This window comes from Aquarana catesbeiana, linkage group LG11 (genome assembly GCF_042186555.1).
Source record: "Aquarana catesbeiana isolate 2022-GZ linkage group LG11, ASM4218655v1, whole genome shotgun sequence".
Classification (NCBI taxonomy): domain Eukaryota; kingdom Metazoa; phylum Chordata; class Amphibia; order Anura; family Ranidae; genus Aquarana; species Aquarana catesbeiana.
Window position 1 is genome coordinate 51,910,532 of NC_133334.1, and position 20,099 is coordinate 51,930,630.

A 20,099-nucleotide genomic window follows, 5' to 3' on the forward strand; every position below is an offset into this window, starting at 1 on the left:
CTGCACAGTGAGCAGAGACAGACCTGTCATCCGCCAGCTCAGCGGGGATCAATGGATCAATCACCGCTGAGCAAGCTGAATCCATGAAAACGGACATGAATGTGTGAAAGGACCCTTAGACTTTACAACCCCTTTAACAAATGCTTACAATAATTTAAAGTGCATGTCCAGGAATTGCCCAAATTGACCCCCAAACTTCTCCGCAGGATGTGGAAACCTTGCAAGAAGATCTGAACAAATTAATGGGGTGGACAACTACATGGCAAATGAGGTTTAATGTAGAAAAATGTAAAATAATGCATTTAGGTGGCAAAAATATGAATGCAATCTATGCACTGGAAAAAAAAGACAGAAAAAGAAAAGCTAATCCCGCGGAACCAACACCAACTATGGTTATTAAGAAGTCCGTAGTATGTGACACCTATTTGTGTGCTGCTGCTGTAGCTAGAAGAACTATACTAGCATATAGAAAAGAACCCAGTATTGCTACCAGGATTCAAAAGATGCCTACTTTTGCAACAGAAAGTCTAAATCAAATTGGTTCCATTAAAAATACAAAGTTTATTAAATATGCTAATATCAATAGAGGCAAAGCCTCCCAAATCTAACAACATATAATTGGTAAGAAAGTGCAAACAACTTAACCCATCATACTTCCCGGGTCCCATCCATAGGAGGGATAACCTCGGAAGAAATCGATGTATGTGCAGACACAAAAAGACAGAAACAACACACACACGACACTACAAAGGTTATTAAACACCCCCACCCCCCCACAAAAAATACACAGACAGTCCGGACAACAGCCTATTATATATTCACAGGAAAAAATGGCAAGTTGCAAAATCGCATGGAAAATTTGGAGAGGATAGTATTACCCATCTATAATCACAATTTACCAAATCATGCAAATTTCCTGTGAATAGCCCCCGGGGGAAAAAAAAAAAATTTTAAGGGACGCCGACCTACACTGTGCTCCCGTCAGATTGAATCATAGGTTGGTGATGGGATATGCGATGCCTGTGATGCCAGGATAACCTCCTTCAGAACAACACGCATAGCGTGCCTCAAACAAATAGCCGAGATCAACTCATCCATGAAGATGAGAGCCGTTTCAAGAGGTTCAAGTCACAGAGCTGATTGACATAACACTGGATTGAGGAGGGGACCCAATACCCAAGACAACCAACAGAGTGGTAATGTACTGATACATCTCATTGTATGTTCGCTCCCATTGAATTTCAAGATGACTTTTTGAGCGTTGAAAAGTTTGCATGACTTGATTATTCAGCAGCAATATAATAACATCATTCCGATGTGTGCGCTTTAAACCAACACATTAAAGTCATTGATTTTACCCCTGGTTGTCTGTGGCCCATAAGCTGCTTTATGGATGTACTATTGAGAACGGGACTCTGTTTGCTATTCCCCATTTTGAGTTGATACGGGAAAAGGCTAATGTGCTCACTTTACTCATGATAATTAATCATCCTTCAGGAGGGTCTTTTTCTTGGGGGTTATGAAAACACGCACGAAGCCCCTCTTTCTTTTTGTGGAAAAGACATTTGACCAACAACCTGAGGATTAGTTAGCGGTAAAACTAAGGAATGTTTCCCTCTGCAGTGAGATTAGAACTGGCCTCCAACATTTAGAATCACTCAGTCAGTGGGACCTATCCCATCCAATTTATTCCTACTTCTTTCAATCTAGGGGAAATTTCTAGTATCATTGTATACATTATATGAATTTTTTTTTTAAAATCCCCCCCCCGTGGGCTATTCACAGGAAATTTGCATTAATTGGTAAATTGTGATTATAGATGGGTAATACTATCCTCTCCAAATTTTCCATGCAATTTTGCAACTTGCCGTTTTTTCCTGTGAATATATAATAGGCTGATGTCCGGACTGTCTGTGTATTTTTTTGGGTGGTGGGTGGGGTTTAATAGTCTTTGTAGTGTCGTGTGTGTGTGTTGTTTCTGTCTTTGTGTCTGCATATACATCGATTTCTTCCCAGGTTATCCCTCCTATGGATGGGACCCAGGAAGTATGATGGGTGAAGTTGTTCTTTGCCTCTATTGATATTAGCATATTTAATAAACTTTGTATTTTTAATGGAACCAATTTGATTTAGACTTTCTGTTGCAAAAGTAGCCATCTTTTGAATCCTGGTAGCAATACTGGGTTCTTTTCTATATGCTAATCTATACACTGGGGGAGAACCTCTGGGGGAATCTAGGATGGAAAAGGACCTGGGGGTCCTAGTAGATGATAGGCTCAGCAATGGCATGCAATGCCAAGCTGCTGCTAACAAAGCAAACAGAATATTGGCATGCATTAAAAAGGGGATTAATTCCAGAGATAAAACGATAATTCTCCCGCTCTGCAAGCCTCTGGTCCGGCCGCACCTAGAGTAAGCTGTCCAGGTCTGGGCAGCAGTCCTCAGGAAGGATGTACTGGAAATGGAGCGAGTACAAAGAAGGGCAACAAAGCTAATAAAGGGTCTGGAGGATATTGGTTTTGAGGAAAGCACTGAACTTATTCTCTCTGGAGAAGAGACGCTTGAGAGGGGATATGATTTCAATATACAAATACCATACAGGTGACCCCACAATAGGGATAAAACTTTTTTGCGGAAGGGAGTTTAACAAGACACGTGGCCACTCATTAAAATGAGAAGAAAAGAGGTTTAACCTTAAACTACGTAGAGGGTTCTTTACTGTAAGAGTGGCAAGGATGTGGAGTTCCCTTCCACAGGCGGTGGTCTCAGCGCGGGGGGGGGGGGTGCATCGATAGTTTCAAGAAACTATTGGATAAGCACCTGAACGACTGCAATATACAGGGGTATACAATGTAATACTGACATATAATTGCACACACAGTTTTGACTTGATGGACTTGTGTCTTTTTTCGACCTCACCTTCTATGTACTCTATTCACCATAGCACACTCCATGCATCTCCTATACACTCTGCTATGCACCATAGCACACTCCATGCATCCTAATACACTCTCTTATACACCATAGCACACATGTGTCCTCCATACACTCTCCTATACACCACTGCACACTTCATGTGTCTGTTATAAACCATAGCGCACTCCATGCATCCCCATACACTCTCCTATACACCACTGCACACTCCATGCGTCTCTTATACACCATAGCGCACGCCATGCATCCCCATACACTCTCTTATACACCATAGCGCACTCCATACATCTCTGATACACTCTCCTATACACCAAAGTGCACTCCATGCGTCTCCCATTTGCTCTCCTATACACCATAGCGCACTCCATGGGTCCTCCATACACTCTCCTATACACCTTACCACTCTCCATGCATGTCCCAAATACTCCTATACACCATAGCGCACTCCATGCATCCCCCATGCACTCTCCTATACAATAAGCGCACTCCATGCGCCCCCCAATACTTTCTCCTATACACCATAGCGCACTCCATGCATCCCCCATACACTCTCCTATACACCATAGCGCACTCCATGCTTCCCCCATACACTTTCCTATACACCATAGTCCACTCCATGCGTCCCCCATACACTCTCCTATACACCATAGTGCACTCCATGCATCCTCATTTTTCAAAACAAATGAGAGCTGTAAAATACTCACCATGGGGTGTATGCTTTCCAAAAAAGGGTCATTTGGGGGGGTTTTGTGCTATCATGACATTTCAGGGCCCCCAAAACTGTGATAGGTAGTACAGCTACGGCGATTCGCGCAGGAGTGCCAACCTGTCGCCGTATAATAACGGCAACTAGTTAAGTATATGTTCTTAACCCAAAAAAGTAGCTTTGGGCTTTTGGGCTGTGGGTTTCTTTCTCTCCTTACAGACGCCCAACCAAGCTTCTTTTGTGTAAGTCCAGTGGATGTGTATGAATTTCTACTGAAAAAAAAGATATACTGTTCAGTGTAAAAAAAAAAAAAAAATCCGTCCTACTCCTCCCCTTATAGCCGGCCAATCACGCTGCTTCTTTGTAAGATGTTAATGAAGTGACAATAAACTTTGGTTTAAAAAATATTTATCCAATTCAGGTATGTGTTCTTAAACCAAAAAAGTACTTTTTATTGATCTCAGACTCCTCCAAACCTTTATTTATTTAATTTTTTTTGCTCTAACTTCCTGAAATGGGTTTTAGGTTGTGGGTTTTGGGCGGCAGGCTGCAGTTTTTGGGCTGTGGGTTTTGGGCTGTGGGTTTTGGGCTGTTGGGTGCGGGCTGTTGGCTGCTGGCTGTTGGCTGCGGGCTTTGGGCTGTAGGCTGTGTGTTTTGGGCTGCTGGCTGTGAGCTGTGGGTTTTGGGCTGTGGTTTTGGGCTGTTGGCTGTGGGTTTTGGGCTGTGAGCTGTGGGTTTTGGGCTGTGGGTTTTGGGCTGCGGGCTGTGAGCTGTGGGTTTTGGGCTGTGGGTTTTGGGCTGCGGGCTGCGGGCTGTGGACTGTGGGCTGCGGGTTTTGGGCTCTAAAGGAGAGGTTTGGGAGTTAATGGTGAATGACAGAGGGAGGCACAAACATACAGAGACAATTTCATGACAAATAATTTACAAGAACATTAACTACAAAGCGGGCTGCGGGTTTTGGGCTGCGGGCTGTGGACTGTGGGCTGCGGGTTTTGGGCTGCGGGCTGTGGACTGTGGGCTGCGGGTTTTGGGCTGCGGGCTAAAGGAGAGGTTTGGGAGTTAATGGTGAATGACAGAGGGAGGCACAAACATACAGAGACAAGTCCATGACAAATAATTTACAAGGACGTTAACTAAAATGTCTGTCTATCTTTAGATTTGCATTTTTTATTTTTTAATAAACAAGACCAAAAAACATACATACTATTTTATCATATCACTATCTTATCTATGTTTACTATATATATATATATATATATATATATATATATATATATATATATATATATATATATATATATATGTATAATATATATAATTTTTTTTTTTTTTTTTTTCAAACAAACAGAACTGAGGGGAAAGGGAGAGGTTCGGGAGTTAACAGAGGATGTGACAAGGAATCAGAAAACACACAACAATTTCATGACAAATAATTTACAAGTACATTGACTATAATATCTATCTTATCTATAAAAATCTATACAAGAACAAAAAACATACATACTATCTTATCATATATATGTTTACTAAAAAAAAAATGTTGTATTTTTATTTTTTTAAAACAGAAGTGAAGGGAAAGGGAGAGGTCCAGTAGTTAACCACTTCATGCCCAAGGTACATCATATAACGTCATGGACTTTGAGGGGGATATCTGAATGATGCCTGCAGCTACAGGCATCATTCAGATATTGTTTTTTTTTGGGCTGGCGACTCTGTGCACCATGAGAACAATCACAGCGGCAGCTCAGCTGCTCGGTCATTCTTACAGGCGGCGGGAGGGGACATCCCCCCTTCCGCCGCCCTCCGGTGGTTTTCCTGGGCTCGCCTGTACAATCGGCGACCCGGAGAACGAATCGGTCGCCTCCGGAAGTCTACCATAGAGATTTATGATGTCACCTCTGGGCTGGAAAGGCTGAGAGAGTTAATTTTTTTTTTTTGATCTCAGCCTTTCCAGCCTGGAGGGGTCCATAAAGTAGACCTGTCACGCACTATTCATATAGTAAACTCTGGTTTTAATAAAATATATTTAATTTAAGTATGTGTATGTGTTCTTAACCCAAAAAAGTAGCTTTGGGCTTTTGGACTGTGGGCTTTCTTCTCCCCATATAGCTGACCAATCACGCTTTTTTTGTGTATGTTGGTAAAGAAGTGACACTAAACTCCGGTCCCTTTATTATGTTTTTTATGATCCAACTTCCTGAAAAGGGCTATGGGCTTTAGACTTTATGCTATGGGCTTCGGGCTATAAGCTTTGGCCTAACTAATGGATGTGTATGAATTTTTACTGAAAAATAAGGATATTGTTTAGGGTAAAAAAAAAAAAAAAAAAAAATCCTGCCTCCTCCGCCCCTTATAGCTGACCAATCCCTCTCCTTCTTTGTAAGATGTTAAAATTTGTCTAGAGTCTTCACCCGAGAGCTAGAGTCTGCATCAGGATGAAGAAACTCCTTTTCAGTGGTAATTGTCTAGTCTTCACCTGAGAGCTAGAAGCTACGTCAGGATGAAGCGACTCCTTTTCGGTGGTAATTGTTGTGAATTTTACTGAAAAATAAGGATATTTAGTGTAAAAAAAAAAAAAATCCGGCCTCCTCTGCCCCTTATAGCCGGCCAATCCCTCTCCTTCTTTGTAAGATGTTACAAAAACACTAAACTCCTGGTTTAAAAAAAAATGTGTTTTGCTGTTTATATGTTGAGTTTGTAGCTACATTTTGTAATCTGGTTTGGAATCCTCACCTTCATCAGGATGAAGGGACTCCTTTTCGGTGGTAATTGTCTAGAGTCTTCACCTGAGAGCTAGAGGCTGCATTAGGATCAAGAGACTACTTTTCAGTGGTAATGCTCTGAAGTGCTCACCTGAGAGGTGGTGGTTTAATCAGGATGAAGAGACTCCTCCTCTTCAGTGGTAATGCTCTTATCTTATCTGCGGGCTGTGGGCTGCAGGTTTTAAGCTTTGGGCTGCTGGTTTTGGGCTACTGGCTTTGGGTTGCGAGTTTTGGGCTGTGGGCTGCAGGTTTTGGACTGTTGGCTGCGGGCTGTGGGTTGTGGGCTGCGGGCTTTGGGCTGAAGGCAGTGGGCTTTGGGCTGTGGGTTTTGGGCTGTGGGTTTTGGGCTGTGGGTTTTGGGCTTTGGGCTGTGGGTTTTGGGCTGTGGGTTTTGGGCTTTGGGCTTTGGGCTTTGGGCTGTGAGCTGTGGGTTTTGGGCTGTGAGCTGTGGGTTTTGGGCTTTGGGCTGTGGGTTTTGAGCTGCGGGCTGTGGACTGCGGGTTTTGGGCTGCGGGCTAAAGGAGAGGTTTGGGAGTTAATGGAGAATGACAAAGGGAGGCACAAACATACAGAGACAATTTCATTACAAATAATTTACAAGGACATTGACTATAATATCTATCTTATCTATACAAATCTATACAAGAACAAAAAAACATACATACTATCTTATCATATCACTATCTTATCAATGTTTACTAAAAAAAAATTTTTGTATTTTTAAATTTAAATTTTTTTTTTATAAAACAGAAGTGAGGGGAAAGGGAGAGGTCCAGTAGTTAACCACTTCCTGCCCAAGGTACGTCATATGATGTCATGGACTTTGAGGGGGATATCTGAATGATGCCTGTAGGCATCATTCAGATGTTGTTTTTTTTCTGCCGGCGACTCTGTGCACCGTAAGAACAATCATAGCGGCAGCTCAGGTGCTTGATCATTCTTACAGGCTGCGGGAGGGGATGTCCCCCTCTTCCGCCGCCCTCCAGTGCTTTTCCTGGGCTCGCCTGTATGATCGGCGACCCCGGAGAAAGAATCGGTCGCCGCCGGAAGTTTACCATAGAGATTTATGACGTTATGATGTCACATCCGGGCCGGCGGATGTAAACAAAGCCGAGGACGCGGCTGGAAAAGCTGAGAGAGTTCATTTTTTTTTATGATCTCAGCCTTTCCAGCCTGGAGGAGAGATGTGGGGTCGATAAAGAGGACCCGTCACACACTATTCATATAGTAAACTCTGGTTTAAAAAAATATATTCAATTCAAGTGTTGTCAGGAAAGGCTTTCCAGCAAACATTGTAGCAATCTGGGTTTAAGAAGAATGCCTGTGCGCAGAAAGACCGTCTGGCGCATGCGCAATAGTGGTGTGCGGGCGCGCACGGGAACGCACGCTGCTTGTGACAGCACTTGGCGCCAAGATGCGCTATTTAAAGGGGACTGATGCCTTGCTGTCCGGTCTACAGTGTTTCCTGAAGACCCCTGCTGCCTTGTTACTTTGTTACCTGATCTGTTATCTGACTTGGCCTGTTCCTGACTTCTCTGCTTGCTGCCTGCCCCGATCCCGTCTTGGACTTTGACTATTCTTTGGATTGCCCTTCTGTACCTGACCTGCCCGCCTGTGTTTGACTCGGCCTGTCTACACCTTCCTGCTGTCTGCTGCATCCAGCCTCCTGTCCGCATCCTGCTGCTGGACTACAGTACACCTTCCTGCTGTCTGCTGCTGGACTACAGTACACCTTCCTGCTGTCTGCTGCATCCAGCCTCCTGTCTGCATCCTGCTGCTGGACTACAGTACACCTTCCTGCTGTCTGCTGCTGGACTACAGTACACCTTCCTGCTGTCTGCTGCATCCAGCCTCCTTTCTGCATAATGCTGCTGGACTACAGTACACCTTCCTGCTGTCTGCTGCATCCAGCCTCCTGTCCGCATCCTGCTACTGGACTACAGTACACCTTCCTGCTGTCTGCTGCTGGACTACAGTACACCTCCCCGCTGTCTACTACATCCAGTCTCCTGCCTGCACCTTGCTGCTGAACTACAGAGCACCTCCCTGCTGACTACAGGATCCAGCCCTCTACATCAGCCTTCCAGTCAGGCACTTGTGCCCCTTTGTACTCCCGAGTCCCTGTCAACACTACCAGGGGTTCCCGAGTCAGAGGTATACGAGAGGCCGTTCCCTGCATCCTGGGCTCTACTACCAGGTGCGTGACAAGTGTGTGTTCTTAAACCAAAAAAGTAGCTTTTGGACTGTGGGCTTTCTTCTCCCCATTTAGCCGCCCAATCACACTTTTTTTTTTTTGTACGTTGGTAAAGAAGTGGCACTAAACTCCGCTCCCTTTATTATTTTTTCATGATCCAACTTCCTGAAAAGGGCTATGGGCTTTAGACTTTATGCTATGGACATTGGGCTATAAGCTTTGGCCTAAAAGCTTTGGGCTCTGGGCTTTGTAGTGTACATGACTGCAACTGACGTGCACTGCTGGTTCCAAACAGACGTGGGGGGAAAAAGGATGGGTGTAGGAGGACCATTAACTAATGGATGTGTATGAATTTTTACTGAAAAATAAGGATATTGTTTAGTGTAAAAAAATAATCCGGCCTCCTCCACCCCTTTATAGCCGGCTTATCCTTCTCCTTTGTAAGATGTTACAAAAACACTAAACTCTGGTTTAGAAAAAAATGTGTTTTGCTGTTTATCTGTTGAGTTTGTAGCTACATTTTGTAGTTTGGTCTGGAATCCTCACCTTCATCAGGATGAAGGGACTCCTTTTCGGTGGTAATTGTCTAGTCTTCACCTGAGAGCTAGAGGCTGCGTCAGGATGAAGAGACTCCTTTTCAGTGGTAATGCTCTGGAGTGCTCACCTGAGAGGTGGTGGTTCAATCAGGATGAAGAGACTCCTTTCAGTGGTAATGCTCTGGAGTGCTCACCTGAGAGGTGGTAGTTCAATCAGGATCAAGAGACTCCTTTTTGGTAGTAATTGTAGAGTCTTTACCTGATAGCTGGAGGCTGCATCAGGATGAAGAGACTCCTTTTTGGTGGTAATTGTCTAGTCTTCACCTGAGAGCTAGAGGCTACGTCAGGATGAAGCGATTCCTTTTTGGTGGTAATTGTCTAGTCTTCACCTGAGAGCTAGAAGCTGCATCAGGATGAGGCGACTCCTTTTCGCTAGTAATTGTCTAGTCTTCACCTGAGAGCTAGAGGCTACGTCAGGATAAAGCGATTCCTTTTCGGTAGTAATTGTCTAGTCTTCACCTGAGAGCTAGAGGCTGCGTCAGGATTAAGAGACTCCTTTTTAGTGGTAATGCTTTGGAGTTCTCACCTAAGAGGTGGGGGTTCAATGCGGATGAAGAGACTCCTTTTTAGTGGTAATGCTCTGAAGTGACTCCTTTTTGGTGGTAATTGTCTGGGGCACTCACCTGAGAGCTAGAAGCTACATCAGGATGAAGCAACTCCTTTTCAGTGGTAATTGTCTGGAGCGCTCACCTGAGAGCTAGAAGCTACATCAGGATAAAGCGACTCATTCTGGTGGTAATTGTCTGGAGCGCTCACCTGAGAGCTAGAAGCTACATCAGGATGAAGTGACTCATTTTCGGTGGTAATTGTCTGGAGCGCTCACCTGAGAGCTAGAAGCTACATCAGGATGAAGCGACTCCTTTTCAGATATTGTTTAGTGTAAAAAAAATCTGGCCTCCTCCACCACTATAGCCGGCCAATGCCTCTCCTTCTTTGTAAGATTTTAATGAAGTGACAGTAAACTCTGGTATATTTTGAGTTTGTAGCTAAATTTTGTAGTTTGGTCTGGAGCGCTCACCTGAGAGCTAGAAGCTACATCAGGATGAAGCGACTCTTTTTCGGTGGTAATTGTCTGGAGCGCTAACCTGAGAGCTAGAAGCTACATCAGGATGAAGCGACCCCTTTTCAGTGGTAATTGTCTGGGGCGCTCACCCGAGAGCTAGAAGCTCCATAAGGATGAAGCGACTCCTTTTCGGTAGTAATTGTCTGGAGCGCTCACCTGAGAGCTAGAAGCTACATCAGGATGAAGCGACTCCTTTTCGGATATTGTTTAGTGTCAAAATAAATCCGGCCTCCTCCACCCCTATAGCCGGCCAATGCCTCTCCTTCTTCTTTGTAAGATGTTATTGAAGTGACAGTAAACTCTGGTATATTTTGAGTTTGTAGCTAAATTTTGTAGTTTGGTCTGGAGCGCTCACCTGAGAGCTAGAAGCTACATCAGGATGAAGCGACTCTTTTTCGGTGGTAATTGTCTGGAGCGCTAACCTGAGAGCTAGAAGCTACATCAGGATGAAGCGACCCCTTTTCAGTGGTAATTGTCTGGGGCGCTCACCTGAGAGCTAAAAGCTCCATCAGGATGAAGCGACTCCTTTTTGATGGTAATTGTCTGGAGTAGGGATGAGCTTCGTGTTCGAGTTGAACCCATGTTCGACTCGAACATCGCCTGTTCGCCGTTCGCTGAATTGCGAACGATATGGGCCGTTCGTGCCAAATTCGTGTGGTGCGTCACAGCCCATAATTAGTGTAGTGCATCCTCCTCACAGTGTTCAGCTAAAGCTACAAGTTAGTGTAGTGCACAGTGTTCAGCTAAAGCTACAAGTTAGTGTAGTGCGTCCTCCTCACAGTGTTCAGCTAAAGCTACAAGTTAGTGTAGTGCGACCTCTGCACAGTGTTCAGCTAAAGCTACAAGTTAGTGTAGTGCGTCCTCTGAACAGTGTTCAGCTAAAGCTACCTGTAGAAGGTTGGTGGTGTTTTCCTGATCCTATCACTACCGCAGGCAGCTACATTATTTACACGTTAGTGTAGTACGACCTCTGCACAGTGTTCAGTTAAAGCTACAAGTTAGTGTAGTGCGACCTCTGCACAGTGTTCAGCTAAAGCTACAAGTTAGTATAGTGCGACCTCTGCACAGTGTTCAGCTAAAGCTACCTGTAGAAGGTTGGTGGTGTTTTCCTGATCCTATCACTACCGCAGGCAGCTACATTATTTACACGTTAGTGTAGTGCGACCTCTGCACAGTGTTCAGTTAAAGCTACAAGTTAGTGTAGTGCGACCTCTGCACAGTGTTCAGCTAAAGCTACAAGTTAGTATAGTGCGACCTCTGCACAGTGTTCAGCTAAAGCTACCTGTAGAAGGTTGGTGGTGTTTTCCTGATCCTATCACTACTGCAGGCAGCTACATTATTTACACGTTAGTGTAGTGCGACCTCTGCACAGTGTTCAGCTAAAGCTACAAGCTAGTATAGTGCGACCTCTGCACAGTGTTCAGCTAAAGCTACCTGTAGAAGGTTGGTGGTGTTTTCCTGATCCTATCACTACCGTAGGCAGCTACATTATTTACACGTTAGTGTAGTGCGACCTCTGCACAGTGTTCAGCTAAAGCTACAAGTTAGTGTAGTGTGTCCTCTGAACAGTGTTCAGCTAAAGCTACAAGTTAGTGTAGTGCACAGTGTTCAGCTAAAGCTACAAGTTAGTGTAGTGCGTCCTCCTCACAGTGTTCAGCTAAAGCTACAAGTTAGTGTAGTGCGTCCTCCTCACAGTGTTCAGCTAAAGCTACAAGTAAGTGTAGTGCACAGTGTTCAGCTAAAGCTACAAGTTAGTGTAGTGCATCCTCCTCACAGTGTTCAGCTAAAGCTACAAGTTAGTGTAGTGTGTCCTCTGAACAGTGTTCAGCTAAAGCTACAAGTTAGTGCAGTGCACAGTGTTCAGCTAAAGCTACAAGTTAGTGTAGTGCGTCCTTGAAACAGTGTTCAGCTAAAGCTACAAGTTAGTGTAGTGCGTCCTCGAAACAGTGTTCAGCTAAAGCTACAAGTTAGTGTAGTGCGTCCTCTGAACAGTGTTCAGCTAAAGCTACAAGTTAGTGTAGTGCACAGTGTTCAGCTAAAGCTACAAGTTAGTGTAGTGCGTCCTCCTCACAGTGTTCAGTTAAAGCTACAAGTTAGTGTAGTGCGTCCTCCTCACAGTGTTCAGCAAAAGCTACAAGTTAGTGTAGTGCGTCCTTGAAACAGTGTTCAGCTAAAGCTACAAGTTAGTGTAGTGTGTCCTCTGAACAGTGTTCAGCTAAAGCTACAAGTTAGTGTAGTGCGTCCTCTGAACAGTGTTCAGCTAAAGCTACAAGTTAGTGTAGTGCGTCCTCCTCACAGTGTTCAGCAAAAGCTACAAGTTAGTGTAGTGCGACCTCTGCACAGTGTTCAGCTAAAGCTACAAGTTAGTTTAGTGCGACCTCTGCACAGTGTTCAGCTAAAGCTACCTGTAGAAGGTTGGTGGTGTTTTCCTGATCCTATCACTACCGCAGGCAGCTACATTATTTACATGTTAGTGTAGTGCGACCTCTGCACAGTGTTCAGCTAACGCTACCTGTAGAAGGGTGGTGGTGTTTTCCTGATCCTATCACTACCGCAGGCAGCTACATTATTTACACGTTAGTGTAGTGCGACCTCTGCACAGTGTTCAGCTAAAGCTACAAGTTAGTGTAGGGCGTCCTCCTCACAGTGTTCAGCTAAAGCTACAAGTCAGTGTAGTGCGACCTCTGCACAGTGTTCAGCTAAAGCTACAAGTTAGTGTAGTGTGTCCTCTGAACAGTGTTCAGCTAAAGCTACAAGTTAGTGTAGTGCACAGTGTTCAGCTAAAGCTACAAGTTAGTGTAATGCGTCCTCCTCACAGTGTTCAGCTAAAGCTACAAGTTAGTGTAGTGCGTCTTCCTCACAGTGTTCAGCTAAAGCTACAAGTTAGTGTAGTGCGACCTCTGCACAGTGTTCAGCTAAAGCTACAAGTTAGTGTAGTGTGTCCTCTGAACAGTGTTCAGCTAAAGCTACAAGTTAGTGTAGTGCACAGTGTTCAGCTAAAGCTACAAGTTAGTGTAATGCGTCCTCCTCACAGTGTTCAGCTAAAGCTACAAGTTAGTGTAGTGCGTCTTCCTCACAGTGTTCAGCTAAAGCTACAAGTAAGTGTAGTGCACAGTGTTCAGCTAAAGCTACAAGTTAGTGTAGTGCATCCTCCTCACAGTGTTCAGCTAAAGCTACAAGTTGGTGTAGTGTGTCCTCTGAACAGTGTTCAGCTAAAGCTACAAGTTAGTGTAGTGCGTCCTCTGAACAGTGTTCAGCTAAAGCTACAAGTTAGTGTAGTGCGTCCTCTGAACAGTGTTCAGCTAAAGCTACAAGTTAGTGTAGTGCACAGTGTTCAGCTAAAGCTACAAGTTAGTGTAGTGCAACCTCTGCACAGTGTTCAGCTAAAGCTACCTGTAGAAGGTTGGTGGTGTTTTCCTGATCCTATCACTACCGCAGGCAGCTACATTATTTACACGTTAGTGTAGTGTGTCCTCTGAACAGTGTTCAGCTAAAGCTACAAGTTAGTGTAGTGCACAGTGTTCAGCTAAAGCTACAAGTTAGTGTAGTGCGTCCTCCTCACAGTGTTCAGTTAAAGCTACAAGTTAGTGTAGTGCGTCCTCACAGTATTCAGCAAAAGCTACAAGTTAGTGTAGTGCGACCTCTGCACAGTGTTCAGCTAAAGCTCCAAGTTAGTGTAGTGCGACCTCTGCACAGTGTTCAGCTAAAGCTACCTGTAGAAGGTTGGTGGTGTTTTCCTGATCCTATCACTACCGCAGGCAGCTACATTATTTTAACGTTAGTGTAGTGCGTCCTCTTCACAGTGTTCAGCTAAAGCTATCTGTAGAAGGTTGGTAGTGTTCTCATACTACAGGCAGGCAGTTGATTTTGCTAGCTGCAGTATATATAATCTCCCAGCTTAGTGCAGCTACATCTCACTGCAGGCCATTAGTATGTCTGGAAGGCCAACAAGGAAAGGCAGACAGTCACAAGCCAATAAAAGAGGGCAAGCAGGCTCTGTGTCTAGAGGCAACAGTGCTGGTCGTGGAGACGGTGCATCCTCATCAGCACGTGGCCGTGGGACACGCTTGGCCTTTTTTTCGGCAGCTGCCTGGCCATGTTGAGCCGCAACATGCGGAAGATTTGGTCGAGTGGATGACCAAGCCGTCCTCATCCTCTCTCACCCATGCTCAGGGTATTTTGTCGGGCAAAGCAGCTGCCAACGCGGCCTCTTCCCTCGGCTCAATGGCATCAGTGACTCCTTCCCTAGCCCCACCATGTCCTCCTGAGGAGTCCCTCGAACTGTTTGACCACAGTGTTGGGTACATGCTCCAGGAGCATGCCCAGCGTTTAGAAGGCTCTGATGATGATACTGAGCTAGATGAAGGCAGTAACGTGAGCATGGACAGAGGGGGTGCCCAAGAAGGACTGCAATCTGGCAGTCATGCTCCCCCTGCTGCAGCATACTGCCAGGTTTGCTCCAGTGATGAGGAGGGAGGTGATGATGAGGTCACTGACTCAACGTGGGTGCCTGATAGGAGAGCATGTGCAGGGCGCTGCTGTCTCTGCGCGTTATTCCAAAAGTTCTTTGGTGTGGGCCTTTTTTGAGACGAGTGCATCAGATCGCACCGCTGCTATTTGCAACATATGTCTCAAGCGTATCTCGCGTGGCCAAAACATCTCCCACTTGGGCACCACATGCTTGACCAGACATATGTTGACCTGCCATGCAGTTCATTGGCAAGCGGATCTAAAAGACCAACACCAAAGAACAAAGAGTACCTCTCCTTACTCCTCATCAGTTGAGATCTCCAACCCCACTATACCTTGAGACCTGCACTGAGAGGAATGAAGGTGTAGAATTAGGTGTGTCACAGCCAAGTACTTGTGGGGCAATCTGCTTTCGGTACACCGACGTGAGATTGTACCAGGCAAATTTCCCTGCCCCAGCTGCTTCACCGCCGAAAGAAGTTCGCTCCCAGCCATCCACATGCCCAGCGGTTGAATTCTAGCTTGGCAAAATTGCTAGCACTTCAACTGCTACCTTTTCAGTTGGTAGACTCTGCCCCCTTCCATGAGTTTGTGGAATGTGCGGTTCCTCAGTGGCAGGTACCCAAACGCCACTTTTTCTCACAGAAGGCGATTCCGGCTCTCTACCGGCATGTGGAAGGCAATGTCCATGCCTCGCTGGACAGGGCGGTCAGCGGTAAGGTGCATATTACCGCTGACTCATGGTCCAGCAGGCATGGACAGGGACATTACCTAAGTTTCACGGCGCATTGGGTGACTCTGCTGGCAGCTGGGAAGGATGCAGGACAAGGTGCAGTAGTGTTGGAGGTTGTTCCGCCACCACGCCTCCAAAATGTCACTACTAATGATTCTGACACACCTCTCTCCTCCACCCCCTCCTCTTCTTCTTCCTCCATGGCCTCTTCCTGTGCTTTGTCCTCGGAACCAGCGGTGCTCCGTAGGCGTTCAAGGGGCTACGCAAGTATGCAGGCCAAAAGATGCCATGCGGTGCTTGAGCTAGTGTGCTTGGGGGACAGGAGCCACACTGGGTCAGAGGTTCTGTCAGCTCTGCAGGGGCAGTTTCAGAGGTGGTTGACGCCACGCCAACTTAAGGCAGGAATGGTGGTTTGCGACAACGGCAACAACCTCCTCTCTGCCCTCCGTCAGGGACAAATGACCCATGTGCCCTGTTTGGCTCACGTCCTTAACTTGGTGGTGCAGCGGTTCTTGGGCAGGTACCTGGACTTACAGGATGCCCTGAGGCAGGCCAGGAAAGTCTGTGTGCATTTCCGCCGGTCATGTAATGCCAGCGCTCGGCTGGCAGACCTCCAAAAGGAATGTAACCTGCATGTGTCTACATGAGCAACGGCGTATACCCGCTACAGCCATTCATGTCTATGGGCAGCTGGCAGCTGTACACAGCACCTGGGCTTCCCGGGCAGAGAAAATACCTGGAATTTATGTTGTAGAGGCTCAGGCACCAATGTGCAAGAGCAAAAGAAAACTCACCCAAGCTCTACCACTGTATATTGTAGTTAGTGTGCAGAGTGGTCGGTGATCTGGCTAATTGAGTTCACAGAGAATCCATAACATGTACAAACTGGGGCCACGTTGCTAAAATTGAGAGGGCACACTTGGATGGCTCTGATCGCAAGGTCATCATTAATACAGATCTTGGGTGGCCCAACGGATTGACATTAGACTATGACTCCCGCAGGTCAGTGAGCATACGTTAGAACGGTTTGTGTGTTCTGTGCAACTTTCATTTATGTCTACAGCTCACCAGTGTTGTCTTCTGCTCCCCCAGGATCTACTGGGTAGATGCTCACCTGGATTGTATAGAGAATACAGATCTGAATGGTAGGACCCGTCAAATACTCGTTAGTCAAGTCTCCCACCCCTTCGCTCTCACACAGGTGAGAATTCTGAGTAATTGTTTTATTAATATATATATATATATATATATATATATATATATATATATATATATATATATATATATATATATATATATATATATATATGAAAGAGGTCTCTCTCTTCTTTTTTTTTTTTTTTTTTCTACAGCTGAACATCAGGAAAACACTTGAGGAGAAATGTCAGCCCCCCTCCCCCTCCCCCGCCACTGGGCCATTCAGAAAGCGCAGCGCGCTACACGCATGCACAGTAGGGAACCAGCTGTGAAGCCGAAAGGCTTTACTGCCGGGTTCCCTTACTATGAATGGTGGTGGCAGCACCGAGAGCCGATGAAAACATCGGCTGGGGTGCCAACATCGCTGGATTCCAGGACATGCAAGTGTCCTAATATTAAAAGTCAACAGCTACAGTATGTGTAGCTGCTGACTTTTACATTTTTCCGTGGGGGAACACCACTTTTATGTTGTACATAAATGCACATGTATTCGTTTGTATTTTTTAAGGTCTACCTGGAGTTCAGCTTTAAGGAGTTGTGATTTGATAATGGTTAATAGATTGTTGAACCAAATCCTGGTTCATTTACATTACTGCACCAATTAAGTTAAGCTTATTGAAGTGCCATTGTGATCATATTTATGGCAGCACAGTGTAGAAGAAATATTTATTTGCCAACTGAATTTTGTTGAGCCAATGATTATTTTATTTTTATTTTTTAACAGGAAGGCCGCTGGATATATTGGACTGATTGGCAAACCAAGTCTATTCAGAGGGTAGACAAATACTCTGGGAGGAGCCAGGAAACCATATCGGGCAATATGGAGGGGCTGTTGGACATCATTGTTGTATCTCCTATGCGGCAGTCAGGTATAAATAGTAATCATTATAAAGAATATTCATTTTTTTGTCTTTTTTTTTTTTTTTCTATCTGGTATATTGGGTTATTCTTGCTTTATCTGGAACTCTCTGCCTACTTTGTAGGTAGCAATCCTTGCGGGGTTAATAATGGCGGCTGTTCCCACCTGTGCTTTGCCCGAAGTAATGATTTTGTTTGTGCCTGTCCGGATGACCTGGAAACAGAACTCTGCTCTACAAGTGAGTGCTCATTCTCTGCTCCTCTTATGCTTTGGGTTCAAGTTTAGGAATTTTAAACTGATATTTTATATAAAATTTTGATTTCACAAATAAACATTTTAAGACCCGTGATATTGGTGTCCCAGAGAATTATGAAGTTTCTGAGGAGAGCACAGAAGAAGCTGGTTGCCTTCAGATGATCTCCAAATGAAAAGTCTTTATGGCCATCCAAACCTAGTAGGCAGGGTCATCCTGTGCATTGCATTGACCATGCAGAGATCACTGTTGCAATGCTCCTTGTTCCTTTTTTTTTTTCAGAACGGGTGCTTTTATTAAAAAAAAAAAATCAAATGAGTGGACTATGGCTTCATAGCGGAACTTTCGTGAATAAAATAATTGCTAGGAGATAGTTTTTGGGGTGTGTGTGTTTTATTTATTTATTTTATTTATGTACACACATACACAGTGCAGTGTTCATTTCCTGCCCATTCCTGCTGAATGGATCCGGATGCTGGGACGATGCAACTACCGCTGGCATGCCCAGAAGTTCCGTTATCAGTTCCCACCCAATACAGAAGAGGAGTGACAGGAACCTGGAAGAAGGTCAGGAAATGATGGCAGGGGTGAACAGAACAGCAAGGGACAGCTCTGATATACAGTATCTCACTAAAGTAAGTATACCCCTCACATTTTTGTAAATATTTTATAATCTTTTCATGTGACAACACTGAAGAAATGACACTTCAGTGTATGGGATGTACTCACTTATGTTGCCAGTGGTTTAGACATTAATGGCTGTGTGTTGAGTTATTTTACAAATTTACACTGTTATACAAGCTGTACACTCACTACTTTACATTGTAGCAAAGTGTCATTTCTTCAGTGTTGTCACATGAAAAGATAAAATAAAATATTTACAAAAATGTGAGGGGTGTACTCACTTTTGTGAGATACTGTATTCGCACTAGATGGGGACAAACCGCCAGAAGAGTCTTCATAATGTGAGCGCTTGCCAAGTATACTTCCATTTTTTGGCAAGAGCAGCGGAGCTACAATTTCACTTTTAATGAACCTTCTGACGTAGCAGGCAGGTTACATAGAGAGGGGTGAATCTCCCTAGTGGGGGATACAGGCAGCAATAAAAACCCAACAGAGGTTCTAACCATTCCCTACTCTAGCCACCATTTTAGAAGCTATTTTACATATATGGCAAAAGATTGCAAAGGGATGTTTTTGTTGTCTATAGCAGTCCATGAATTTCCCCCATGCATTCTCTCCTCGCAGTATTAGGAAATAAAAAAGGAGAATCTGGCTCTATAAAAAATCTCTACTTCTCTTTTTATGAACCTCACCCAAAAATGTTATGTTCTCATCTTTATAGGCTGGACATATACATTACATCCATGATTGTACAAAGTTTATACAACCTCCATTATATCTACCAAAACTATTGAATAAAGGGGCCTATCTTAACAGTGCAGTTATGCAATGCACAGAGCAGCCCCAAACCACCTCTCCTGGGGGCCCCACAGGCGCTCCTGGCTCCTCCTTTCAGCGTGCCCCCGTAGCAAGCCACTTGCAATTGGGGTACTTGTGCGGGCTCGACCCTGAGTCGCACTGCCTGTGTCCATAGACGCACACCTTGCAGGACAGCCCTGCGTCCTGCTCCCTCCTTACAGGATTTGAATGCCTCAGCAAAGCTTGTGAGAGAAGAGGAGAGAGCTGCTACAGACGGGGCACAGAGCTGCTACAGACGGGGCACAGAGCTGGACCGCATGAGAGCTTAGGTAAGTATAAGTGGGGGTGAGGGGGCAATACTGCTACCTAAACATTTCTTGCCTTAATACAAAGAATGCATTTAGGTAAAAAAAAGGTTTAGGCTTTAGAATCGCTGTAAGTCCCCTGTGCAATAGTGAAGACGGTGTGGCTGCTTTTGCAATTCCCACCTTTAAGAAATCTTGTTTTTTTCCCTAATATTTATGAATATATTTTAATATTTTGACATCCTTTTTATATATCCAAGGAGGATTCAAAATGAAGAGCAGGATATTGGAGTTGTAGAAACCATTAAAGATCTAAAAAAAAATCAGTTTCAATCCATTTAAAAATGTATTTACTTTTACATAAAACTAATGGAAGTACCAAAATATGTCTTTATACATCAACCTGCTGTGTGCAGTAGGTCAGCACTCTACTGCATTGTACAGTGTTGTCACTTTTCCTTCCAGAACATGAAGGGGAGAGCAGAGGGATCACCTCATCATTGTCCTGCTGCTCTTCTCTGTCCAGTCAGTAGACAGTTGACCAAGCTATATTGCTTAAAGTGTAAGTTCACCATTTGACAAAAAAATGAAAAGGTGATCAAATG

General features: G+C 44.7%; 1 long non-coding RNA gene across 1 annotated transcript; it reads left to right on the plus strand.

Moving 5' to 3' along the window:
* Positions 1-15,424: 15,424 nt before the first annotated feature.
* LOC141112954 (uncharacterized) lies at positions 15,425-18,349 on the plus strand. Its single transcript, XR_012236667.1, has 3 exons — positions 15,425-16,659; positions 17,380-17,524; positions 17,639-18,349. It is a non-coding gene; the product is annotated as an uncharacterized lncRNA (long non-coding RNA).
* Positions 18,350-20,099: the final 1,750 nt, after the last annotated feature.